Source organism: Plutella xylostella, chromosome 14 (assembly GCF_932276165.1).
Source record: "Plutella xylostella chromosome 14, ilPluXylo3.1, whole genome shotgun sequence".
In the NCBI taxonomy this organism is placed as follows: Eukaryota; Metazoa; Arthropoda; class Insecta; order Lepidoptera; family Plutellidae; genus Plutella; species Plutella xylostella.
Window position 1 is genome coordinate 6550131 of NC_063994.1, and position 20879 is coordinate 6571009.

At 34.0% G+C, this 20879-nt stretch overlaps 1 protein-coding gene across 1 annotated transcript in view; it reads left to right on the plus strand.

The window, feature by feature from the left end:
- Positions 1 to 20879, plus strand: part of LOC105383502 — a 54415-nt gene that overhangs the window by 11841 nt on the left and 21695 nt on the right. The window lies entirely within an intron of this gene.

The following is a 20879-nucleotide window of genomic DNA, read 5'->3' on the forward strand; positions in this document are numbered from 1 at the left end:
AACTGTCTTGCTAACCTTGCCTAGTTGCTAGGCTGATGTATTGTATGTAGCAAGCTGATAAATAATTTCTTCCGGCTTGGCCGCTATGCTGCTGATTTTAATTTTAATAATCGGTCAGTGGTTATTACTGGCCATTAGACATTCGATTATATTCGCTTTGAATTAGGGGGCGACTTAGGATAATAGTTGTGGTATGTGGATCGAGAAGTTTGTATACTTACTTAACTATATTCAAACGAAAAGTCTATTTAATTTCATAGACTCATGTTTACACCAGTGTAGTCCAAAGTCCAAAGTATATTTAGGAAGTTTTCATTGTTTTTTTTGCTATTATGTTTACTACTAATGAGAATGATTAGAAATAAATACAAGTCACTAAAGCTAAAAACACGTGTTAGTTACGATATTATTGTGGCTTCATAACAAAATCTAATTTTATCATCAGATTAATACGATTAAAGATTAAGAAAGGCCTTGACAGTGAATGTCTATTTCTACACAGGTATAAAAAATATTCCACACGGTTTGTTTTTACGATAACATTCATTCGATTCAACCTGCATATTGAATATTTAAAATCAAACTAGTTTTGTTCAACAAATGTAGAGCACACGTGTGTTATTCCACTTAAACTATGTTAATACTTTATCTATTTTAAAAACTGATTATACCGACGCATAACTTGTTTTCCTCAGACACTAAGGCGTCATCTGATAGAGATAACAAATGAACCATGCCTTTTTTTAATGTTATGCATGAAGAAATCGAAAACTCCAGAGTTTACTCTTCTGCTTCTTGGCGTGTCGATGACAAACACTACCAGAAGGGCTAGTACGGGTCGCATTTAAGACGTGACAAAAGTTCTTTGTCGTCGTGCTCGCTCTTGAGGCTGCGCGATGTGAGTGACAGATTTTGTCGGTTGTTGTCGGACGTATAATAGTTGTCATTTTCTAACAGTCAACAAGATGTACAGGGAGCAGAATGTATGTGTATTGTATAGCTACTTTCGTGCTCCGTGTTAACTGTTGATCGTTTAGATCGAATTATCGTTATTATTGACCTTCAGTGTTGTTTGCGAATGGCTCATTCAATTAATGAGTAGTTATCGGGTTTTTTGTTTATTGTATGGCAGCTCGAGTACAGAGTTCGGTAATTTAGATAGTGAGAGCATTTGCGTATGTAAATAAATAATAGTTACCACACACACGTTGCTTCGTAGCGCATAAATACATACTTACTACATTAATTATATATTATGTAGTACCTACTGTCAAATGCCAGCATAGACTCGATTCATGTGGCATTTTCGGTGCTTGCTCTAGCCCCTTTGAGTCCTATGACTGTACATACAGAAAGAACGCTTGTTACCAGCAGTAGCAGTGCCGATTCCAAATAAATCATTATCTACGGGTCGAGTGTCAATACTGATATTTATGATAACTTAAATGACCGGTAGTATCCGATGCAAAATCTGTAATTTTTTATACATATTTGGTGACATTATCATTATAACACTATTATTTTTATTTTATTTACCTAGGCACTATATTATTTTTCTTCAATTTAAGCGTACATACAATTATAAATCCCTCCCTATTTTTGTTTCAGGTAATTTACTTTGTGATATGAACTTTTAGTTTCACTCTTAGTCGGTAAGTTTAAACCAAGCAATAAGCTTTTCTAACAAATCTTCACCAATTATTAGTTTACACTAAACTTGATTATACTTCAGTGAAGTACCTATGCATCTACTCAATCTGTCGTAGGTAAGTACTGACATTATCTTTTGCATAAATATTGATATTTCATACGGTACACGTGTAACTGAATGACTCGTAGACGTAACTTGCATTATTTTACATAGCTTTAGTACAATAAGTACCATATTTCAGTAATTTTACTCGTGATTAATGGCATCTAAAGTGATCTTTATGTATAATGTATCAATATAAAGACCCATATACAGTAGGGTTACCGCCACCGAACATTTTAAGCTAAGGTCGGTGGTGGTACGGTAGCAGGTAGAAGGTTGACGTTGTAATGTAGACGAATGTCAAGTGTTTGTGACAATAAACGATGTGTATCCTATCCATTTGCATTGTACTTACTTATTCCAAAACGGCGATATGGTTCGCAACCTATCACGTGATCTGCGAAAAGTGGATGGCTCGCTTGTGAGCCACCTCTGACTACACCTTCGGGGATTACAGCCGTGAGTGCATATGTGTACTAATAAACACATACGTATAACAATTCAATTTTAAAATGCGTCTAGACTTATTATAAATAGGTAATATTATTGATGTGAACACTTGACGCAGTCTCAAGTTCTCGAGTGGATCTAACGATTCCTATCGTGAATATTCAAGATTCTCGAGTAGGCGGACAGTTTTACAGTATTTAAAATTTTCTTTCCACATAAGTACTAAGTATAAGAAAAAAACAATAAATGTTATTTCTTTGAAAACAATGCAATTTAGGAATATTTCACAGTGCGATTTCAGACTGATCATTGCCATCGTAATATAAAATGCACATCTTCTGAATTATTTGGTTACCTAAATGCAAATCAGTGTAAAAAGGGAAGTTCATTTTATTTTCAAAGTCTATGTCCAGGAAAGCCAAATGCAAAGCCAGGGTCAAGGCTTTTTGTAGATTACTTTAGGTCGCAACCTACGACGGTTATCTTTATATTACATAATATTATTTTGTATTTTATTTAACGTGGAAAGGGAATATCCGGTAGTGGACCATTAAGGTATGGTGATGATGATAAAGTTTATTCATTTCATTAGATGTTTATAATATTTTGATGGTGGAATGTGCATAAAATTCATAAAACAAAAGGTACTTTGTCAACTATATTTTAATTTCTTTCAGTAAGAGATTTACCTGCCTAACTTAGCTTTTTACACGATATACCAGTATACTTTGCCAACTATTCATACCAAATTCCTGCTTGATCTATTTGAAATACTACTATGAGATACGAATCTTTGAGTTCATTAAACTTTTGAAATGTTGAGTTTCACATAAATGCTCGTCAGTTTTCCTCTTTGATCTCGTCACGGATGCAGGTTGGCATGTCACCAGAGACGTGGCATGACTAACGTGACCATTTATTTTTTTTGTCAAAGCGGGACACCTGCCGAATTTCATATCCCTCAAAGATACATATTATCTTTCTTTCTTATCTTCTTATCCTTTCGCTCAGTTTTCTCAGTGCATCAATTGAAAGTTCAATCCCTACGATGAAAGAGTGAAATGTGAAAAGAGATGCTTGAATGGTGAATGACCATTTTTTATATTTATCTAATAATCTTGTAAAGTGGTATATTTAGGATACCTAAGTACTTACTATGTTATTTATTATAAATATACCCTACATAAATCCGAATATCTTTTTTATGAATATGAAAATAACGTTTTTTTTAGTTATGAATTTCATAGTTCTAGTAAATTTTAAGTTTCCGAATAACGAAAATTACGAGAAGTTGATAAACGAAAGGAGAATGGCAATTTATCTATGGCGCCATGACCCAGAGCGGCCATTGATGAAACAAACACTGATGTGTAGTCCGTGACTACAGTATATACTGGTATTAATTTTATTATTATGAGACATGGGAGAACGAAGATATAAGTGTTGAAAGATCAAGTCTTTCTACTGTACTAGATGTTACCCTCGAGCTAAAAATTGTTTTCAAAAGTGTTCCCGTGGTAATTCCTGTATAAAAAGTATTATATGTTACTTTGGGATAACGGGAACTTGAATAGAATGAAATAATTTTTGAAATAATTGGTCTCTTTATAAAAATAGATCTCTGAGTGTGAAATGTGCAGAAATAATTATGATATTATTTGCATAAATAAAATCATGTTATACATTTTGTGATGCACTATGTATTGGGAATCCCATGATTTAGATTATAAAACTTATTTATGCGTGTACTATTTGTTCATCAAAACCTTATTTAACGAAAAAAAAATCATTAATTTACTTTTGAACCCTAATATCTCAAGAACCCCATGGTTTAGATTTTTTAAAATATTTTTTCCTGATAGTAGACATTTTTATCAATAACTTAAAATAGGTTTGGTTAGTGGCTGCTAACTTACGCAAAGCGGGTCAGGTTTCGCCATTCTTCTTTCAAACAACAGATTTATTAAAATGACCAAAGTAAATTTTTGGAATGTTATAATTTCGATGTTTTAAATCTACGATTTTTTTAAAATATTTCAAATTATTTAAATAACGAATTACGAAGTTTTAATATTCCGAAAACACAGATCCCGAATGTATTTTAGTTAACAATTTAACTTATTTTGCTTCGCTGTGCTCCGCTTGGTTTTTCGACATCTATGAGCACCTAAACGCTCCTCCTCACTTTGCTCGTCGTCGCACCTTTCTTTAGGTTTAGGTCCTAAGGTTTTTAACGTAAAACACCGTAAAAATCCGTGCAATTGTTTTGCTTTGTTGTGTAACTTAACAAAAAATACCTACTACAAATAGTATTCTATTTAACAATATTTTTACTCTATATTTGAAACGCTCCGCTTTGTTTTTTGATATCTATGTGCACCTCACACGCTCCTCCTCGCTTTGATCGTCGTCGCACTTATCTATAGGTTTTGGTTCTAAAGTTTTTGAAACGTTAATTTTATTTTTGTCAAAATCACGAATTATCATATTTTCGGTCCGGATTTGATATTTTCGTGATTATAATAAATCTGTATATTTAATTTTTCGTATACTAAAGTAATCGTATCTTTTTACGTTCGTGTATTTAACAATCGTAATAACAAACCTTCGTGATTATTATACGTATTCGATTTTTATAAATCGATATTTAAAAAATCGTTATTACAATAATTTGTAAATTAGGTACATTCGGTATATTCATATTTCAAATTCGGATTTTTTTTTCGGAATTTTTGGGTGTTCTCATACCAGACGCTACAAAATTCTTAAATATCATACTTTGATTTTTAAATAATTTGAGTAGTTTAATTTAAAGTTCTTATCAATAGTGCATCTTATTTTATTTCCACATTCATAAAAGTTAATACAGATTACTTTTTTGGAAAACATGTACTCCTACGCATTTCTTCTTTGTTAGGAATCGGTAGGTGAGCGAGATAAATTTATAATATACACGATAGAACAAGAGAGAGTCAATGATCGTCACTGAACGAAGTTACTCGCGGAGTCTCGGTGGAACTCGGACTCATATTACTCCCTATAGTCTATGTGAGTAAGTGATAAGAAGATAAATAGTTGTCTCAAGTGATTTAAAGAAAGAAAGGAAATATGGGATGAAGTTACAAAATGTAGGTAATTTAAATTATTGCTTGGTCTGTGAATCTGAAAGCGGGACATTTTTGCCCTCGCGGGGGACAACGGGACGGACAGCTTGAAAGCGGGACTGTCCCGCCCAAAGCGGGACGTATGGTCACGTTAGGCATGACTCATGTCATGTCATATGGGTCTCATCTCACGACAGATTCTGTTAGATTTAATGCAAATGGCGCGGAAAGCCGAAATATTATTTGCTAATTACTCTACGTTGTTGACGTCATTAAAAACTGGGACAAAAGTTCGGTGAATGTTTTTTAGTTACTTATTGTTAAAAAAAAGTAGAGATGTTCATGTTACCGAGTGCTTTAGGCAGTTCGGCACTGCCAAAAACATTACTGACACACTTATACAATGTTATTTCCGGGGTTCCTTGACCTTTGCGGTAATCTACCAGTTCTACGACCTACGATATAATCCCTAATAATATTTACTTGCACTCTAGGTAAAGTAAAAAATTACATCGTTGAAAACACCGCAACACAGACATCAGACACAGCAAGTCCATTGAAGTAAAATATAATTTTATCAAAATGGACCCTATTTATTTCTAAAATAACTTGGAATGTCTCTACATCATACGGTTCCTAGTTCCTACCTTATTTAAATATAGACACTATCAGGCAATTTTCACTCTATCTGACACAATTTCAAAGTTTACCACAAACATAAGAACATGCTATTTACGATACAGTTATTGTAGTAATATTATTGTTTAATTTCCGACCGGGTCGAGTTTCAATAACAGCGGATGTTGCTACTTATACTACTAACTAGTAACTAAAATTAATACATTGTGTTGTTTTTCCAACAAAAATAACTTCATCACCATTAAATTCATTGAAATTATTATTAATTTGTATAAGCATAAAAATTTTGCACAGCACTGCTTCATAGATCCCGCTGCGATTATAAAGATTCAAGGAAAAATAATTATCATAAACAGAGCATCTAGAAACTACTACTTAATACTATACTAGATGCAGTGTGCCTGTGAGTCATTTCCTTCATAGCCCAGGGCTAGACCTAGATCACTGATGTGCACTAGACCTGTTTGCCTAAGTGCTACCCATTTTGTAATGTTGCACATTTGTGCTGAAAGGATATGCTTATTGATAAGTTGATAATTTTATGTTCTATTCTGTTTTATACTTAACTATAGTCTGTTGCTATCTTCTATTAGATTTATAAGTTTTAAACGTGAAGGATATTTATCGAATAGAAATTTCAAAACGTGACCCAAACACTGAGCGTTACTAGACAAAAAAGTTTATAAATAGAAACAGTTACTTATCGTGTGTTTTTTGGTTTGCTCCATGCCATATCTTAATTTCTATTTCATTGTTGTTTGTATAGGTATGTAGGTACTTATAATACAACGGAAAAGTCATGTGCTGAATTACTATGTACTTTGTTTAATTGTTATTAATTTTTAGTTGTTCATTTTTCAATTATTTTGTCTTATACACATAGATTACTACTTTAGTTTTAATAGATATTTGATACAGGCAACTTCCCTAAATCTTGTTGCAGAAGTCAAAATAATTTGGTTGATAATCAGCTACCGCGAATTATTTAGGAAATTATAATATTGATCTTTATGTTTTTCTTTATAAATTATGCATAAAACATAATGCTGTAGATAAGTAGAGGTATTATACAGTTTATTCACTCATATAGTAATACAGCAAGGCATTCATTAGGTACAAAAGGTTTGATACTATCTACATTGTCATTACAATGCCATATTATTATTTATTCACTGATATGAAACAATGCTTAGTGTTAAACTTTGGATGTTATGACATGGGCATCATACCTAATCATAGTAGCATTCTATAGGATTAATGTTTCGATTGACATCGTATCGTTGACAAATTTAGCCTCAGGCATACCATCGTCAAAAGTTTATTACCATGTTTGCAATTTATTATTTACTAGTCTCAATTTCAGTTGTTGTTAATAAGTACCTGACTTCGTCGTGATGAGGCCGCCACGCCCCTGCTGACAAGCCCTAAAGGCCAATTTTAAGCCGGAAGCCGAATAGGGGCATTGGACCTACAATTGGTCAGAATTAGTGAACTACACTGTCATTTCGATACAGTTCGTCAACCTTCTATGTTCTTTACCGCCCTACTTGTTCTATGATTTCTTTACCGTCAAAAGCGACTCTAGTTCTCTAGAATAAAGGTCAACAAATATTTTTCACAGTGACACCAGATACCCTTGTCTGTTCTAATTACTTCGCTACATGTTTGTTGGCAAAAACTGTTGTTTTATTTTTAGTGATGACGAATAAAAGACAGATAGACTGCTTGTCGCCCTGAGTTGGGTGTAACGAACTTACCATCAAACTATGATTAATGTTGCCGACTTTTTTGACAAACTCATTGTCTAATTGTGGGCTATCTATCGTAAGTGGCTATCAAATTGTCGCTGTAGATAGGTACTTATAAATATCAATAGAATTATTAACGGGACATAAACGGCAGGCTTTTGTTATAGTCTTCACAGACCTTTATGTGACAATGTACCTTTTGAATTTCCTCGGTCAAGGTGAACTTACTATTGTTGTTTTTTATTTTATTGTGGTGATAGCTCTCTTGAAATGATCCGGTTTTTCCAGACAGCGTGGCTTCCATATCTATTATGTAGAATTTACAAAGGCTTAGTAGTTAATGCCTAGCTTACATGTTGAGTAGGAGTAGTATATTAGCAGTTTGTTTGTAGTGTCGTACAGGGATATGGGTCATTATGGATGATAGGCAATGTCCTTTTACTTGTCATTTGCACTCATCAGTTATGTGAACCATAGAGTACTTATATGTATATGTATACTAAGTCTATTAAGAACGAAGTCTTAAAATAGTTATTTTAAGACTTCGTTCACACCATAGACTTAGTATACACAGTCACAGCCACAAGTCTGATAGTGTTTGTATCTCAGTGCGGTTTCACATCCTCATATAAGTACCCCATTCTCATAGTTTTTGTCACCATCACATTCTATGCCAAGATCAGTAACGGTATCCTCGTTATTGAATATCAAGCAAGACTTTTTGTTTAGTCCACCTACTATCTTGATCTTGACTTTAAATACTAGCCCGTTTATTTCCTATAACTTTGTTCTAGTTTTTTTTAGCCAGGATAGATAATTGGTACCAACCTATATGTGCCCACGCATTCTTTTGTTTTATTGTTTGCTGCCTGAAGCCAATGTCGAATAGTCATTGTATTGTACCTAACTGTATTGCTATAATTTCAGTTAAATACATCGTAGGATGTAGGGTATACTTGTTTGATATTTAGAGTAGTAAACGCTACATTAGTTGTAACTGTATCACTGCGGTATGAACGGCTATGTTTGTAAATGTCATGCATGAAAAAAGTGAGTTATTTGAAGTTCCTCAAAAATAAACTTGCTCCGAAAACCTCGAAAAACAAAAAGGCGTAAAGTTGTAAATCTCCCGAGATCCCTTCATGATGTTTGGCACAAATGTGTCACTGGCACAACGCGCGGTCTGCTCGCCATCGCATCTTGTGACCCAATTTTTATAACATAACATTGCATCTTTCATCATTTGAGCTTCTCCTGTTATTGAAAATGTGTTCTGTACAAACTTACGTCTTCTTTACTTCAGACCGGCCGCTAGATTGTCAGAAATGTAATTTAAAAGCAGTGAGTAAGCTAATAACCTAAGATCTCTTAGCCAGTAAGTACCAAATGTCATACTGAATCAACAGAGCATTTCTTATGTCTTATCAATATCAACCCAGATAATACAACTGCATCGTTGTCAATCGACTAGAAACACAAAAAGCGATTAGAACAATCCACGTCACATGGTGGAACAAAGAGTGCATTAATTACTAGTATAACGTTGCATGTAGGTAAAATAGGCTTGACACGCGGAAACGACTGTCGTTAGAAATACCTCGAGACTTCAATTAATATTGATAGTATCAATAAAATACTGCACTGAGCGCACCCACGATTCCACATGTATTTCTTGAAGGATTCCTCATTCTTTCATATAAGAACAACCAATGTGGATAGTTCTTGGTAATAAGGCAATTTTCCTTCATCGTCAGTAATTAAACGTATAAACAATTCTAGCTGTCTAGTCTAGAAATATTTTCTCTGTGGCTGGCCTTTAAACACGTTTAATGTAGAGTTTATCTACCGTTGTGTGCTCAACAAAAACTTATTGATATAAAAACGTTTCAATTATTATAATCGCCTTTTTGTGCCTGACCTGAGATAACATGTGTTGTAACGTAACCTTACCGACAGTTTTTGCTATTTATTTATTATATCTAACACATTATGTGTCGTAAGGCAGGTAGGTAACTATATTACATTCACACTCTTTTACAAATCAGTTAAATCTTGGACACTTCCTTCAAGTAAACGGCAATATAGCCTGCAGCTTTATTTTGATAGCAGTAAATGTCTGCCCATATCAATATCAACGTCAAATGAATAAGAGCTTAGACCTAGTAACTGTTGCTAGGCGAAACCGGTCGGCCACTCGGCGCAGACCAATTCTCGATCACCAGCCTTTAAAGTCTCATATCAGTGGAGCGTCTTAACGCAACAAGTATAGTGATCAATTTGCAATGAATTTATATCGCTCGACTCGAAAGCCGTGGTAGAGAATTGGAGCCCTGCGGCCAGTAAGGTCATAGCTTCCGCTCACTATTAGACCCTAACAAGTAGGTAGCTGATGACCATTTGAAAGAGTTTGTAATAGCAGACATTGAAGGAAATGTGAGAAAAATATGCAGTTACCTTGTTGGTTTTTTAGATATGATAAGTAAAGCCATGGGGCCCTATGTCTTGTCATAATCAATTCTAAAGACTACTTGTTTATCCGCAGATTTCTACAAAAAATCATTTCAGGCCTAAAATGATTTCGTACAAGCTTATACACGTGAGCTTTAAATAAAAAGAAGCCTGTGTTAATCCAGGGTATACGCTTAGGTACTGCATACCAATTTTCATAATAATTCATTCAGAAGTTTTTACATGAAAGAGTCACAAACATCCATACTGGCAAACTTTCGCGTTTACAATGCAATATATTTTATGTAGGATAATTATAATAATATATACCATTGAAGACTTACCCCCTTATTCATAGAAAAGTTACAATACGTTTTAACTAATAAACTGTTTTGTCCCTCTCCGACAAAGAACAATTTGTTCTCTGTTTGGAGAGGGACAAAACAGTTTATTAGTTAAAACGTTCTGTAACTTCTCTATGAATAAGGGGGTTAGTTTATTATTTTTGCAAAAACAGACTCTTATCTCTTTCCGTTCGTGGTTTACTCGCGATTTGTCATGTGTCGGCTTTAGTAATGTAGGTCTGTATTGTACAAGGACAGTTGTACTCAAAACATTACTGTGTCTTGTACCTAGTGTTCTGCCTGATTCACCATTCTCTGTGCCAACAGTCTTTGTAAAATTTCCACTGTAATTCTTTTTATTAATATGAACTTGTAATTTAATTCTTGAAAAACCTTTACATGCTGTTTAAAATATTTATTGCAGTACTATAAATTTCAAAAATATATTATGAGTTGGCTGGGGTCTTCTTTTAAGTAAGAAATACCTGTACCAGAAGACCCCGCTCCTTAACATCCATCGCGTAATGGTAAAATATTAAAAATATTTAACTTATTTATGGAAATACTAAAGATCTAATTTTTTAATACACCTTAATTATAACTGATAGTAGGTAGTTATGTTGCTGAAAGGAATATTTCACGATGATTTCGCCCACATCATCATCATCAGCCATCTGCTGCACTTTCAAAGTCAGGTAGCCGCCGCTTCCCACCAGTGCTATGCTATGTGTGGGCCAAGGAATATATGTGTGTTGAGTTGAGGCGTTTCTGTGGACAAGCCTATAGCACTAAAGTAAAAAAAAAAACATCATTATTATCATCAATACCCTGGATACTAGAAGTAGATACTTAATCTAATCTTTGATTAGAAGTGATACGTAACAAATTCTAATTTTAAAAACAATGATAAGTATTTTTATTATTCTCAGAAGAATAGTGCTAATGACATTTCAATGTTTTCGATTGTTATCATACTTTATTGAACGTAACACACGGTCTACACATTATATTTTATTAATAATCTAAAAGAAAATTCAATCTGGATGTGCTTTTTTGTGTTAAAAAAGTAAATACCTAAATTGTAGTATTTAGACGCTTTTTCTGATAGCCATATTTTATACTAGATCTATGTAGGTATATTTTGTGAATATAACGGCAATGATAATAATAATAGTTATATAGGTATCTTTGTAAGGACTTATACATATATTTAGTGGACAAATAAGTAGATTGACACTCCATATTCTACACCAATATTGTAATTTTTGTAAAGCAAATATGTACCTATCTGTATTTTGTAGATGACAGAGTTTAATAATTGTGATAAAAGTATCCAGTAGCTTAATGTTGTTAGATAATGCTGAACTCGAAAACACACACATGACCACATTCATGATTATTATGTTGTTTTTCGCGAACCCAAACATTACTCATTTCGATAAATTGGAGCAAGGAAGTTTGCAATTAATGTTACAGCCATTCATTCAATGACAAGTGGTTCATGAAACGTGAGTCCTTATCTGGAAATTTATGATTTTGTTTACTTAAGCATTGCCGGACAAGAGGCTACTCTTTCAGATGTTGTTGACAATCCGTGAATTTTGTTATTGCTATTTGACAATGAATCGCTAACACGTGTAGAAAAAGCACACGGTAGTGACGGAAGTCAGATGGGACATTTACAGACACTCACCGATCGATTTTGCAATTTTTATGAACATCACTATCTTGATGTGCATCCGTATTATCATGACGATAACGCCTTTGGATATTGTATATGAGAAAGGCTCAATTGTCTTACCGTCTATGTATTATTATATTATCATGTACGAATATCTACTACCTTTCTCATCTTAGGCTTAAGGAATTTAGTCATCAAATTGCTGCAAGTACGAGTATTTAGAGTTATTTCTACAAAAACTGAGCAGTATAGGTACCTAAGTGTCTGCATGTATGTTGGCACTATAACAAAGTAAAACTTATTTATGACGCATGTCTCTCTAGGAGTACCCCAAGGAATGCCTTGGGACCCAAGTTGTTTATAATTTAATAAACACACTGTAACATGACCCGTTGTAGTACCGCGTAGAATACTAGTGTGGAATGCAAACAGTGGCTATATTTCTGGCTACTGTGGATAGTAATTTGATGATAGTGTTTCATTTGTAATGAATTTGATCGCTTGATCCGGCACGTGGAGTCCTACGTGCAGGTACATACAAGTACGTTGTATTAAAGGTATTGTTTACTAATCATGGCTTACACTTGCCATGTGAGTTATTGGAAACCGTGAACTTAAGTCGTATTTCAGAATACAAAAACATGTTTTGGCAGGGCATACTGTATTTGTTTCAATGTAACTGCGACGTGACCTACCTTAATTCATGTGAATTTTATGTATTTACGAGTAATGTTCTTTAGTACCAAAATTAATATTATTGTGATCAATATCATAATGGTATAACTTAGTCAGTATTTCGGTGTTTCCGCGTAGTTTCTGCAGTTGAAATTTATGCCATATACAATCCGAAAATATTCTATCTAGACAGTAATACTTTCTTGCACTATTATCATAGTATAAATGTATTTCATCCAGTTATACTTTTTATTGGTTATTAAATTAATAAGTATTTGCGAATCATCATCATTGTATCAACAACATAAAAGACCGATAAACCAAGGATTCATTGTCAAGACCTTCGTTATTCTTATCTTTCTTTTCGATAATAATTGACACCGACGCAGGGTGCGACCACCAACATTGTATTTGCGATTGCCAATACGATATGCAGTAAGTAATATTGAAGATTTTTACGGTTGCGTAAAAGGCAATCCTAAACACAATAGAGTAATGGAAGGGACGGCATATGAAGCAGATCAGTAGGATGAATTTGCAAACTACAGAGATACAGATTACAGATATACTACACATAAAGAGGTTAATAGACGTTCAATTATGTACGCCGAACTTTTGCGTGTAACCATAAGTACGCGTACTTGTCAAGCAAAAACATCGTTGAGCCATAAAGTAGCTTCGTAAGTAACTATTCACTTAATTACCTTGTCTAACTCACAAACCACCTTATTCATACAAACATTGATGGTTTGTTAGTTTGAAAAGCTACAAAAGTGTAAAGCTACTTAGGAAGCTGACCGTAGGCGTATTTGCTCGAACAACTTTTCTCTCACCCGCTAAGATCGTTTGTCTTTTGAAATGATACAGATGCAACTGGCCTGCAAGAAAGAGATGTCAAGTCAAGCCTCAGATCAGATGAGAAAGTGGAAAATCACCCGTGAGAGTCTGCAGGCGCCAGATGGAGAGTTGCCAGCCCCCAGTGCCACCAGCCTTGGCCGACCGATGCACGCCTTTGTACATCGATAAACAATCGACTGCGACCATTTTCTTCCGTAAATGTGTTTAAATGTGATACTGGAGAGATTTATGCGATTGCGCTGAATTCTTTAGAAGAATTGTCAAAGAATTCTAGCATCCTTTCTATGTTTTGTTTGTGTCGTTCAATAGTCTGGTCTGGTACGATGATCACAAATGTACAAATGTGACCCGAATTCTATGCGTAAACAAATAAATTTCATAAATGACTGTGTCGGCATTTCATACCGCTATCTCGCTCATGACTATAGCTATGAGTATGAAGAGCAAAGCGAAATTTACAAGACGATTACGACGATTTTTGGATCAATATTCAATAAGCACAAAGAAAATTTACTTATCTTCTTTCTGTATACAAGTGTTGCTTTTTAAATTCTGAGCATCGTTTTGATTGTATTTTTGGATTGACATTAAAATAGTTTGTTGTCAAAATTAAAATCAGTTTACCACGATTCGGTATTTCGGGTTTTCAGGAAGATAACTGTTAGATTTTCAGTAACGAAACGTTCAGTCCAATATCAAATTTATTTTATAATTTCTCCGCCAAACTCCCTTGCCTATGACCTAACAGCTATAAAAGATCTTCTGGCAATCTGCCAATAGCGAATGTCGCTCTGGACTAATGCAATTAGTTAGAACCCGCGGATGTTATCAAAACTTAACACAGTGCTTGGACGACTGTAATAAAAACTAAAATGGTACATTGGAATTCAAAGCACATGGTTTCAGAATCTGTTATGAAAATTCAGAAATAATCTGCGTTACAAAATGTTTTGAAGAAGACACTGTCACCAAGCTATTCACGCTAAAGTAGAGCTTAATATGACTCAAAGCTACCACTGGCACCCGGTCCTAAACCAAATTAATGCTAAAGGTAATGAAATCGTATAACATCCCCAAATCAATTGCACACATTTTCAATAACTGAAGGACTAAAGTCATAAACCTCCTACGCAGTCCTTGCAAGAGTCAAGGCCTCGTAACTGCGTAAAACGCACCACGTGTAAACTGGGAACAAATGGGACCCTCTCCCCATGGGTCTGGAGGGAGACGGAGCGATTCGAGTGAAAGGGACGGGTAGAAAACAGGAGTGACCGTGAACACCGCTCTGGCCTAGTGACGCAGAGATCAATACCCAGAGCTGAAGTGTACTTTGAGAAGTGGGGCGACTCAAATCAGGAAGTGAATTTTGTGATGATTATTACAGTGGGTCATGAATATAGCTGTATCACTTTAATCGAATATAATATGTATGTTTCCGCATCACCTAGCGTAGATTTTGGCGGCAGTAACTGCGATAAAAATGAATTTTGGATTTTGCTATACCTGCCTGGATAGAGTATGGTCGTGATTTGAAAATCATGCAGACAATCACTTAAAATTAATATTTCAGAAAATACAGCATATTTCTTTTACAGAAATGAAGCTGGCACAAAATATGGAATCTTACATCTTACAAATTGTATGTTATTAATTATTATGGCAAACCACTTCTAAAGTTTCATATGGGTACTTAAAGTTTAGAATCTATAAAAAAGTATAAGTGTATAAGTACATATAATTCATTCCGAGTCGAGATATCTAACAGATATGTGTAAAGCTTCACTGCACTGTTCCTGTTTCACTGAGCCCAGGGTTCCAAGGACGAGGAAGCGTGTTGCGTAGTAGGACCCAGCGTTACTCTTACATAACCTCATCCCACTTGGTAGTATTACGTAGTAGGCAGGAATGTTTTATTAAAATGTTTGGCTTTTTTGTCTCTTTGGATGTCTATTTTTGTATTTTAGTTTACTCAAATGTGAGTGACCAACCTCTTTTCTTCTGCTTTTGTTAAACATCGAGCTTGTCTTTTGTTTTATTGTCCTAGAGATACTAAAAGACTTGTGTAAAATAATTGCTCAGTTTGCGCTCTAATTTATGACGGAACAACTGCTGTAACAGTGTTAATACAGGATATCAATTAATTTCGAAATGAACCATCAACTCAAGGGCAAAAATTCACACTGCTAACAACATACAAACGACCTCCAACAGCCATGAACTTAGTTTTGCGTAGTCGCGTAACAATCTACATTATTATCTACATAATGTTCGAATAATTGGTCCACCAGCTAACACCTACTTACTGGTCGCTCCCTTCTATAATTTTAGCACTCGTGTGTACGTATGAGTCAGTGTTTACAGGCCTATAATTGTAGCTCACATGGTAATAGATATAGGTATGCTTTTCCGTTGTCATCGTCTATACCAGTATCATTGTTCGATACTTTTAAATTTTTGCCAATCAAAGTGTTTGTCACGATTCGATCAATGGTATGTGCGTAAGTACTGACTTGTTTGCGTAGTAAGCGGTTGATTGAGGTATTTGGAATTCCGATGTCTCTGTTGCAATGGTGATCATAACTATAACTACTTGAATAAATTAAGGAATTATATGAATACTTAATATAAAGATTTAGGTAAAAAAATAAAGTATTTTCTGCAAGTCCCTAAAACTGAATTCAAGTACTGACTTAATTATTTTTTGCCGCATAAATAGCAAAAACGATACGTCAGGTTAATGGCTCGTAAACGCTCATAAATTTATTAGGAAATGTTTAGAAAATAACTTTGTCATTTGTTATTTTTTAACAACAAGTTATTGAAAATCTACATGAATATGGAATATTTCATTGTTGATTCGATAATTAATTATGGAAAGATACTTAAGAAATAAACAATTAAACAGGCACAGGTGATTCTCATTTAATTTTTTGTTTATCTTTCAGTTGTAAAATTTGTGAAATTATGTAACATTTTTATACTTATTCCAATATTACAATATTTTCCATCTGCGTTCGTATCGCGATATCGCGAATAACATGTGCACTTCCAAGGTTTAGCACCACATGTGTAGCGAGACGCGATAAAATTGTGCCAAGTAAAAAAAAACTAGAGAGCTACAGTTACAGCAGTAAATAAGTATTATCGTATGAAGTCAGTACCTTAACGTATGGGCGTGGTGTGGAGAATATACAAATAAGCTAAAAAAAACCTGAAATAATCAACAACAACAGGAAATTAAGATTTTGTGCAAATCGTGGAATTACAGTACTTACCGACTTTCTTATTATTGTTGCGTGAGTTTTGTAAGTATACACTTCAATAACCTATTACTGAAACAGTAAAACAGCAAACTTAACGAGTTTGCAAAATTGCAAAATAAAAAATTAAATAATAACACCAACAAAATCCACCTACGAAATTATTTAAACTGCGTAGAATGTAAGAAATACCTATTATTACCTACACATACAACCGTTAGTGAAGTAAAAGTAGATAGATAGATAGATAGAGTACTCTTTATTTGTACACCAAGAAATGATTAACAATTTTACATAGACACTTAACTAGGGTACAAAAGGCGGTCTTATCGCTTATAGTGATCTCTTCCAGACAACCTTTGGATGGATGGACTAGAGATATAAAAGGGGTACAGTGTACTTACTCAAGGAATATAGTATAATTTAAGTTATTATTATCTAACTACACACTAAATATAAGCAAAAAATAAATAAAAATATACACACATGTATTATAATACACAATTATATACAATATAATACATATATAAATATATACAAACACATATATACATATACATACATACATACATCATATACATACACAAAAGTAATAATGGCATAGGCAATAGGAGGCAATAGGCATGTACCTTGGTGTAACGAGTACTTAGATATAGTTATTTTGCTAAGGAAAATTCTATTGTTAGTGGACTGCGTTAATTGTTTTGTCAACATAATAGGAGAGGTTTCAAAATGGCTGCTCAAAACATCGTCCGTAATATTAGTTGTTAGGAATTCATACACTTACAAACATATTTATTTGTTCCTAGGAACCAAGTGAAATATCGTTCAATGCCTTTTTTTTATTTGATGTACCTAATTCTCTAATTGATAATCAAACTAGGGGAGTTCTAGAGTCTGATACGCCGCCACGGCTATTTAAAATAATATGGTATTCTTAATTATTTGAGCCAGGTGCAAATTCTAAACTAAAACTAACTTGTTTATCTGAAAACCGTAAATCGGTAGTGGAAACCTTTTGCTGATTAGGATTTGCGATAAACGACAAAACAGCTGAAGGCTATTAAAATAACTATCAATGTTAATGCTTGTTTACCTACCTATTAACGAGACTTGAGTATCAAATAAAATATGCAAAGAGTCACAAAAATACCTGTAACATAAATAAACACAGATTTTTTTGTACCTAACTAGGAACCGTGATGTTGATACCGATGCTACTGACACATATATTATAAAGACGAAAAAATAAATAGATATAAAAATATATAAAAATAACGCGCCAAGCGATCACCCGAAATGCTAATATTTACGTAAGTTTGTGCAGGCCGCGAGGTCTCATAATCATAATACTCACAACATAAACCATGTTTGTTTTTTTCTTATACTTCGCACACGTTTCTCCACACTGAGCCAAGGCCACATGCGTCTGATACCAAAATACTTTTATTTTTAAACCACAATAGTTCCTCTGTTGGATTTTGTATAAGTTTCAGAACGGACGATGATGTCATCGACGTATGTGTCGGACTCCCCAACCCATTCGTTTGTCCACACGTGGTTCGAATAGAGTATTAGATAATAAATAGTTAAAAAAACCCGAATCAATTACATTTAATAATATACATGTTTATGTCTTCTCTCTGTGTTGTTCAATAAAATGTATTGAATAGTAATACAAAATTAAAGTCCGTAAAATTCAGTTCATGTTTTTCAGTTTGTAATTGTATTCTCCTGATAAATGTGATAATTGTCATTGAGACCACAACATCTCTTACCTACATCGCTTTTAGATCGAACAATGTCTGAAACCTAGCCAAGTTCTAATTTTAGCAATAATATGATTTGCTAGTTGATTTAGGAGTAGCAATAATTTGTAAGACGAACCATCGTATGGAATATTAAACTTGTCAGAACATTTGGCAGCACACAAAGAATGTGGCTTTGAAATTACACTACCAAAATTAATTTTGTTCCATGCATCTTATTATTAGGTTGAACTGTCTTGACCTGCATTGCATAAAAAGTAAAATTTAAAAGTTAAATTTAATAAATACTCCCTAACTTAGAAGTAGTACCCTAAGTTCAAGTAGATGTAGAATATATGTAATATGTTTTTTCTCATCTCTTAAGAATCTATTTCCGAGTATCTTCAACATGTTAGCAGAGCTCCAGTTCCCGAGTTCACGAGGCGATCAAGGCCACATTTTCCGCGTCTCGCCTATTTTCGTCTTCAATAGATACGTGGACCACCTTTGTCTTGTGAAAGATAAAAATACGCCCTGTATATCTGTTGTTCAAGGATCACGACCATCAATTGAGTAGATTTCCTCCTTTCCTCACTCGTGTGGAAGCAATAATATGTAGTTCAAACCTGTTCTAAATGTATTTTTAGTTTTGTTTTATCGATTTCAATAGGTTCATTCTGATATAGCAGTTGGCGCTGAAACTATCTAGCTTTACAATTTAAACAATCGGAATATGATTTTATAATAATATTTTGTAAGTAAAGTAGTAAACACATAATATCGTCTGTAAGTTGTAAAATTTGCTGGTGCGCGAGCTTCCTAGTTAGCTAACCTCTATAAATTCTGCTTGATTCATATATTTTGCGGTGTCACATTGTCAGGTCACGTTTGCATTATACATTAGCTTTTCCTGTTGTTTCAGCGTATCGAGTTTCAATTACTGCAATATTTATGATAATTTCATCGTTACGTAAGATAGTATTAATGTAAACAATTGTGTCTGTCGCAGAAGTGGGTGAGACGGTTCTCTCTTATCTTCAATTCACGTTTATTGGGTGAATGATAACGACCTGATAAACATTTGGATGCGCTATACATATTATAATTGTAGAGGTAGTTATATTGAGTTTATTAAAATGGTTTTCTTGTTAAAAACCGGAACTGTAATCTTTTTCAAAAAAAAATCTTCAAGCTTTTAAAAATATTCAGTAGACTTGCGTTTGCTGATATTTATTTTATCATTATTCAGTAACTTTTCCATATTTGCATATTCATTGTTTTCAGGAGACTGAGTTTCAATATTTATTATCCAGTGCTTTATTTTATTTTTCAATGTGATCGAAATTCTTATGCGCATTTATTTTCTGGCTAAGTAATTGATGCTGCCAGTGATGTGTAAATAAAACTTTTGGTCCAAAAATTTCTCCTCCTTAGTAGAATCTTTATGAATTTTCAATCTTCAATTTCAATAGGCTTAAATAAACGGCTATGTATGTAGGTAATTTAAGTATGGAAGATAAGCAAAGTACCTAACGTATTTACTATTTGCTCGACATCGAATTGTCAACGCTTGGCTCACACAATATTTGCGATGCAAACACAGGTTTGAACGATTTTGTAAGTCTTTAGGCCGTTCCTTGTTGGTTATCAATACTCCCAGGTAGGTATAAGTATAAAGGCACTATCAGTATCACATAGTATCGATTTATTTGTAAATCAGCGGAATTTTCTTGCATTCGACAAGGTTAAGGCAATAACAATAATGTCGCCGACATTGTAATGCGATTGTGAATATCAATGTACTTCGGTATTTAAATTAAGTATGTAATACGAGTACTTACCTACTCCTACTTCCTACTTATAAGGAGGATTAGCATTATTATGATTTTAGTAACATAAACGACTCAAAATTGTTAACGCATTGGGGTATTTCTTTTTTATTTATCCATATCATTATCATGATAACGACCTCTGTTTACAGGCTTCTTTCTACATCGTTAACGCTGAAAGAACCATCCCTTTCAAGTGTGGTAGATTTCCATTATAAAGGTTCTGAAATTAGTCGGAGCAGGTCACTCACCGTATGCCCTTTGACCTTAGGTCGTTGGCACTTGTAATATGAAGCAACTTCTGAATCTAATACATTATTTCAATATAGTAACCATGACATT